Here is an 8197-nt window from a genome sequence, read left to right as displayed (position 1 = left end):
TTCTCATGCCTTGTAATAGAGGCTGTTTAAAAAAAATATGGATTTATCTTTTGGGGGCATTACTAGCTACCTTATTGGGGTATTCTGTGTTGTTTTGACCCTTGTCTTGGACATTCCCAGATGTCAATTTTAACTGGCAAGTCATGACATTACCCGTCTGTTGCATCTGAGCCATTCTGTACCCCAATGAAGAACATTTGCTTCTCAAGAAAAAAAGAGAAACAAACGGATTTAAACTTTCTCTAAAGAAAACTTTAAAGTAAAAAAAACCCTTGATTTACAGCATTCTAAACACAGACTATTGAGGAAGTTAAACTTCAGTGGTCATACTCCTCCCTTTGTCTTCTATTCCTGTCTGGTGTCTCTCAAGTGAATTATGTCAGAATGTGAACAGGCAGATGAGCCTTCCCACGCCTCACTGTCGTGGGTCTGGTAAATGATTGCATGGTTTGAATTTTGACCTGAATTGACGTGAGGATGTATATAGTTCTCTCAAACAGTTTTGCCCTTTGTTAGGCTCTTTTCAAATTAATAGAATTGCTCATAAATAATTTAAAGTGCTTTTTGAAATTAGTTTTTAGGATGTTAAAGCCTTTTGTTTGTTTTTTTTGGGGGGGGGGTTGGGGGTTAATTCATAAAAATTAATGGGGCCATGTCCTGTCCTCTCTGTTCTTTACTTGAGCAGTGAAGTCAGAGGGGTATTGCCCAGGTATATGTTTCAGGCTTTTGCTTATGGTAAGCATCTGGCTTGTAATTTTGTTTTAATGTAGGGGTTTGCTGTCCTACAAGTATGACTTTATAGTAACTATGTAGAATTTGTGGTGGTGAGCAGAATCCTGTAGTCCCAATAAGTATTTGCTTTTCAGAAGTCATTGTAAAGAGGATCTGATACAAGGCAGCTTAACTGGAATCAAATTAAAGTGCTCTCCATCCTGGAAGGAAGATAGTGTTCATGGACTGAAGTGTTAGCCCAGGAGAGGTGAAGTGCCAGTGCTGTTTATGGGGGGTGTGGGGAGGAAGAGAAAACACTTGTTGTAATGCTCAAAGACCAACTAAGGAACAGAAATGTTAAAATTGTCTTCCTTAAGAACTTCTAAGCTACATCTTGTATTTATTTCTGCCCAAATCACCATTTATCCTATATTTTTATTGAATGCGAGCTATACATTCTTAGAATTGAAAATTCAAATCAGTAAAAGTTTCTATTTCCAAGATACACCAAGTTCTTTGATTTCCATGGGTAATTCAAATTCACCATTGAAATTTGCAGCAGGACTTTATTGCTAACGTGTACCGCAGCTTACTCAAGTAGTGGTGTATGCTGAACTTGATCTTAAAATCATGGCAAAAAATCATTGCACCAAGCTACTGTAGCACACTGGAAAAACCTGCCCTGCCTCATGGCAGATACTCAAAGGGAAGAATTTTGCACAGTTTTGATATATAGTCAAAGCAAATAAATTTAAATTGACTCTCGTGCATCTGTTTTGATCATTTCTTCAGTAGAACATAATAAAAATGCTCTCATAGAATATGTTGAAAATGGATTTCAACTTGCAAAGCCATACTAAGCTTTCATGAGTGTCCTGCTGGCGGTGGAGGAAGAGCCATGAAATGGGATTTTAATAATCATTTGATCACTCATTTACAGCAGTTGCTTAAATGTCTGTATCGAGAAGGTGTTTGACTTGAAGTAGGTTGCCAGATTCATAGCAATTCCAAAATGTGAGCAAAAGCTTTTTACAGCTGTTGTGTTACAGACTGACCTTCACCTTATTGAGCAAATCAGTTCCCTAAACTCAGCTTTTGATTTTCCTGATTTGTAACCAGAGTTGCATTCTCCCAAAGCATGAAAGCTTTAATTTTTGTAGTGCTGTAGTCTAATTCTGAAATAAATGACAACTGAATTCCTTAAACCTGTTCAAAATAAACTCGAAGTAGAAGATCACCACATGATTTTGGTGACTCTGTATAAAAACGTGATCGCTCTTTGTCCGCTCTGCATTTGGTCATGAAGCCCATTTTTCTACTTTGAACCACACAGGCAGAAATACAGAGGGCACTCTTATTATAAGGCTAGCAGGAAAACAGATGTGAAGTATTGAGCAAAAAGGCTTAAACCTCTTGGTAAAAGATGTTTGGCACTTAGATGTAAACCCTTGATGCAGATGTATGTACTTTCAGCAAGGCTTTTGTTACCCAAAAGTGATGGTGGCCCATATGTAGGACAGCCAGGGCCCTCCTGCAGATCTGTCCTGACTAATCTGGGATGGTGCATGACTAGAGTTGAGTATTTGTGTGATTAAAGATGGCCAGTACAGTGAAGATTTGCCAGATTGAATTGTCATTCACACGTAGATCAGAGCCTTATAGAAAGAGTGTTCCAAGTGGTGTTTCCTGTTTGTTCTAAAGAAAAAGTGAGAAACCCCAAAGTTAGAGCTTCTGTTAACTTAGAATTAGAACGAAGCTGTTGTAGTCTATTGGCTTAAAGTGTCTTTTGAAACCCAGAGTGGATCTGATGAGTGTACATTAGTTCATAAAATGCTTAGAGTAGGGGAAAACCGCAATCATTTGCCTTAAAAGGGAAATCTTAAGCTGTTGTTCTCATTCAAACAAACCAGTCGAGGTGGAGCTGCAAGATTTGGTTATTGATCGGGACCTTTGGAAATTTTAGAGCAGGAGAATCCCTCTGAAGAAATGTTTTAACAACTCGGAGGTTACCAGAAGCTCTCAAAGACAGTTCCCAATATATTGCATCACGTTGTCTGATGTCCAGAAATCTGCAAGTGTCAATTTTGTGTTTTAACTCCTTCCTTTTACCTGACTATCAGGGAAGCGTGCTTGAGGCTGACCTGACATGTCATGATGTGGACTTGCTAGGTGGGGTTCGCAAGGGACAGTAACCTTGGAGTTATCGGTAAGACAACTTTCTTTCTCATTTCCTTCAGTAAGGTTAAAGGGCTGGGGTGGGAGGAGGGAGGAGATGAGCTCCACAGGCCTGAGCCCTGGAGTATTGTTGAAAATCTGCCATTACCATGGAGAGATTCCAAGCGCTGAAGGTAAAGGCTAACTTTAAATACATCCATGTCCGGGAGGAGCATGGCATAGGTTCTTACAACTGAAATACATGGGAAAACAAAGCTGAGTTTCACTTCAGAAGAAAACGATGCTGTTTTAGGGATGCCAGAAGCATAAGATACTTTGATCACTAAATTCTTTTCTCTAATTAATCCAAGTAGGGGTTTGTCCCCTCCCCAAACCCAGCAAACAGCACACTCCTTCACAGTCAGAGAATGCTGCTGAGAAATGTGTCCAAGTAGCTTTCCATAAAAGAATAAAATTTGACCTGAAAATAACAATAAAACTGGCATATCATGACTTTGGCTCATTACTGATCATGATAATGCTTTGAAGGCATTAATTGAGAGAGAATTGCCATTAAACCAAGGGACAGTTGTAGTTGATCGTGGTATAAAACCGCTTGGGTTTAGTGATCATCATTGGTGGTGGGCATGATTCTAGACCAAGAGCAAAAGCTGAAGAACAGCAGACTCAAACCTGAAATACTTGGGCATGTTGAACCCTTCATGGCCCCTGCTCACCTTTTGCACGTTCCCTCAGCCAGAAGCATCAAGACCTTTCTTTTCCCGGTTGTACATTTACGCAGTGCTTGGAAAGGAGCAGAGAAGCTGGAAAGAGCTTCCTAGGCTATAGGAGCATTCCAGGTTCAGTCATTCTTTGTCGTGGAACTGAATAGCGTTGCCAGTTCTGACACCCAACTGCTGAAGAGATGTAACTGGTGAGTAGAGGTATTTTGTAAGGATTTTTGAGATCTGAAGTGTTTGCTTAATTCCAGCTGCTCTTTGCTTGGCATCCCTCAGTTTGAGAACAGTTTTGATCGCACTGAGTTGTTTCACTTGAAAGAGCTCTGAAATGAGAGGATCTCTGTTAGCTCTGGGTTCTCCAGTCTGTGTAATCGCATGGAGATCCTGATGAGGAGTAGGACTTGTTGAATATGCTCAGGTTGCATACGCTTCATGTCCTGGCGATGAAGCAGATGGTAAGGTTGTTACAGGGTGGGGGGGGGAAACCCACCCTAAGTGGATTAGCTTTTGCACTTAACAGCAGTGGGAGATAACTGTAGGAATACACAGCAGGCTGTGCTTGCACAAAGCAGAAACATCAGTCTCCTGCCAATGAGGTTTATGGATTCAAAACACAACTTCAGAATTTATTTCTGTGATTATAATCTGACAAATTACATTAAATCCATCAAAAAAGAGCAGACCAAACTTCAGTTCTGCCCTCCTTGCTTCAGACACAGTGACACTCTCTGAGAGGTGGGTTCATTCCCATTTCAGTATCCGTGGCATCAGAACTTGTTTACAGGTTACTGTGGTGTTACCTTCAGACACTTCAAATTTGGCAAGCAGGAAATGAATACCCACCTTGAATTTAAGAGGGGATGTAGTGTAAGCATTAGTTTTGTGATAAGGAGATCTAATCTGGAGAGCATTCAGCTGTCTTGGCAATGGATGGGCTTTTCTCTTTTCACGATCCCTGCCTGTGCTGCTTTAACTTCTGCAGAACAAGGGGAATTGAAACGTTGCACGAGCTAAGAGTCCTGTAATTAAAAATAGTTCAAGTGCATAATTGAAGATAGTATCACAATGCCTGTACTCAGGAGAGCTCAGTACGTGTGGCAGAGGCAGTAATTCACTGTTTCTTAGGCTCATTTTTAACTTACTCCTGGATGCAGACGACTTCCTAAAAGATGCTCTGGAAGCACATTCTAAGGTGTTTTAATCAGGTTCCATGATTCAGTGTATTGAACCAGTGAGGTAGAGACTTGGCATAACTTTTTGCTGGTAGTAGCTATAGAACGAACACCAAAAAGGGTAAGAGCACCTTGTTTTTAAGTTCCATATCTGGAATATAAGACCAGAGTTCTTGAACTCATCCTTGTGCGTTTTCAGTCCACATAATTGCAATTACAGATTTTGCTCCCCATTGTTCTGGGTGAGCTCTTTCCTCCTCTTTGTTCTTCTCGGTGCTGGCAGTAGCAACACTGAGACCACAGGAGAGGAATTCCTCCTGCTCTCAGTATTGTGCATCCACGAGATTGCAGCAGCTTGGAAGAACCATTGGAGTGAGCTTTATTTTCATCAGAGTGACTTGTGCTCTGTAACATGCCAGTGCTGCAGGAACTGGTCTGTAAGGAGTTGATACAGTTGTGTTGAAGTGCTACCAACCTCATCATCCAAACCAGCTCAGTCAGTAGGATTTTCCTAGAGGTCCTGGCTTAGGGCAGATATTCAGCATGCAACAGGAAGAGATTCCAAGCAACTGAACACAACCTTGTGAGCTGGTGATGGTATTCCTGTTAATTCAGTAGTCACTCACTGATACCTCCACTTACCCAGTAAAACCTAGAACAGAACAGATTCTTCCTGTTAGGCAGCAGGTCAGGTCCGTTAGTTAATATTTCATTTACCCCTGTATTTCCCCCTTGAACAACCAGCAGGAGTAGGTGTTCTTAGGGTATGAAATATGCATTTCAGTCTTCTTTTCTTTGTGGCTGCTTTACTTTGCTGGCTGTTACTGTGCACTCAGGTATTTAGGTGGTTTCCAGTTGAAGGAATAGGAGCAAAAATGTTCTGCTTATTTATTCTTTGATCGTGTTGGAAAGAGCAGAGATAGAAAAACCATCCAGCTGAGGAAGTCTGAGCCTGCGGCCCATTATCAGCTCCTGGGAGAGGTCCTGCTTTTAGCTACAAGGAAAATTTCCTCTTGTCCACCTCTCCTCATGAAGTTTGTATTGAAGAGCTTGCTCTGATCTGGTGCTTCTCACCAGATCTTTGGTGCAGAGCTCTTCTGCGAGCTTGCTGCAAGTGGGAAGTGTGCTGGAGCTGCTGCTCTGAAGGCTGGGATGCATTTCAGGCACATCTTTGTTTTCAGTGCAGAGGAATAAATTACTCTGTTAAATAAATAAAATTACATCATTAGATGCAGAACAAACTCCTCCTGTGGGTGTCTTTATGCAGGTCCTGGGTATTGTGCATCTAATGAGAACAATCTAGATGAGCTCTTAGGCAGAAGCTCTTCCCTGTGAGGGTGCTGAGGCGCTGGCACAGGGTGCCCAGAGAAGCTGTGGCTGCCCCATCCCTAGCAGTGCTCAAGGCCAGGTTGGACACAGGGGCTTGGAGCAAGCTGCTCTAGTGGAAGGGGTTGGAACTGGATGAGTTTTAAGGTCCCTTCCAACCCAAACCAGTCTGAGATTTGATGATTCTTTCTACGTTGAAGTATGAGATCTTGAGTTACTAATCTTGTCAGCACTTCTAGATGATACGCCTTGCACAGGGGTGTCAGCATGTGCTTATTAGCTAACTTTGCATTTAATTTGCCCATTTTATGCAAATAAAACTTCATTATTCCTCATGCCTGTGAAGCATTACACATGCATTTTCATGTTCCGTGTACCCATTAAATATTTTCCAGTGTGTTTCCTCCGTTGTGATTTCTCTAATGGCAGCTGATAGAAAATAAACATGCTTTTTCTTCTCTCCTTTCATTTGTTGCTTGACTTACTTCTGTACTTCAGCCTTGTCTCTCATGTCAAATAGATGTCTTCAACTGCGTGTTCATAGGGATGTGCAGTGTAGCGTGTGAAATCTAAAGGTCATCCATTAAGTCTGTTTCACTGGGCCAAAGTAGGATCTGTGCAGGGAAGACTGTACCTTCCACATTGCAGGAGCCTGCTCAGGTGTGAGAGGCAGCTCCACGAATGTAGGTCATCTCTCTTTCATTGGAAGTAGCTTCAAAAATGCTGTAGCAACTGAGCTGAGGTTTAAAATAGAAGCAACTCAAGAACATCAAATGTGTGGATGCATCACTGGAAGTTGCTGAAATGAGACAGAAACATGCAAGTACATGAGTAGTGCAAAGTGATCTTTCTAGTGTAAGATCTGTGTAGTGTGGGAATGGCGGTGTGTTAACACACATAGAAGAGCAGCAGTGCGGTTGTCCAGCTCCTTGTTGCTGGGGTGAGCTCCACCACTCCTTCAACCAAGAAACAGTAAATAGATTTAAAAATTAAGTTTGAATTTAGGAAATACTTTAAAAATCAGTGCTCTTCTGTTACAGCACAAAGCTCAGAGTCTGGCATGGAGGGTTTAAGTCCAGTTACATTAAAAATCAGTGTTCTTCTTTTACAGCACAAAGCTCAGAGTCTGGCATGGAGGGTCTAGGTCCAGTTTTGCAGTGGGAGTCACCATCCTTCTCAGAGGCAACACTTAGAATGATGATTCCTTTCACTTGACTCATTTTCAGTTATTTTTTACACTACTTCAGTGTTTTCTCTTCTCTGATGGTATAAAAGCCATATAATTGTGTGCTTGGGATTGGGGTATGATGACCTCGCTTTCCAGTAAGGCTCTTCCTGCAGGGCAGAGGTTTTTAACAGACTAAGGAAAGCTGCTGGGTTTTGTAGGCTTGTCTGGTTTGCACTGGCAAGTACAACTGAAAGAGTGTCAGCAAGTGGGACCTTGTGAGCATAAAGGTTTTCTGCTGAGCTAGGCTGTTTTCAGTGCTGTTTGCATGAGAGACAGGAGTTGAGGTGAATTAGGGAGGGAAGCATTCTACTCAGTACTTCTACAGAAAGGCTAAGCTTTGGAGAAGCAGGGGGAGAAAGGCAGTTGTACATCAGACCAGTACAATCGGTCATCTCCTTCATTAGTGGAGTAGAATGTAGTTTGTTTCATCTCCTTCATTACTGGAATAGAATGTAGTTTGTTTCAGAGGCAGATAACTTCTTTTTGCTGGGTGGAATAAATACGTTTGAGTGGAAAAGCACGAGTTCCCTCATTTCTCACTGGCAGTGGGAGACTCTTCTCATTACTTAGGAAGTGGCAGTAATACTTCAATATACAAAACAATGAGAACAGCATCCAGCCCTTCTGGCTTATTGTCCATAGCTTCCAGCTCCACATTATGGGGAGCTGGAGAGTGTGTTTGGCGTGCTTCAGAGAGCCGTGGCTGGGGAGCATCAGGAGACCTCCCGATGGAGAGCAGGATGGGATCTTGCCACTCCTGTTGTGACGCTTTCTTCCTCCTGCTGCACTTGTCTGGCATGAAGTGAACTGTGAGTAACTCTCAAGAAACTTTTGCTTTATTATAGGCACTATCTTAGACACTAAAG

Source organism: Neopsephotus bourkii, unplaced genomic scaffold (assembly GCF_033783945.1).
Source record: "Neopsephotus bourkii isolate Nb327-2 ecotype Australia unplaced genomic scaffold, CSIRO-AGI_Nbou_v1 NB_1036, whole genome shotgun sequence".
Taxonomy (NCBI): Eukaryota; Metazoa; Chordata; class Aves; order Psittaciformes; family Psittacidae; genus Neopsephotus; species Neopsephotus bourkii.
Note: the sequence above shows the minus strand (reverse complement) of the source record.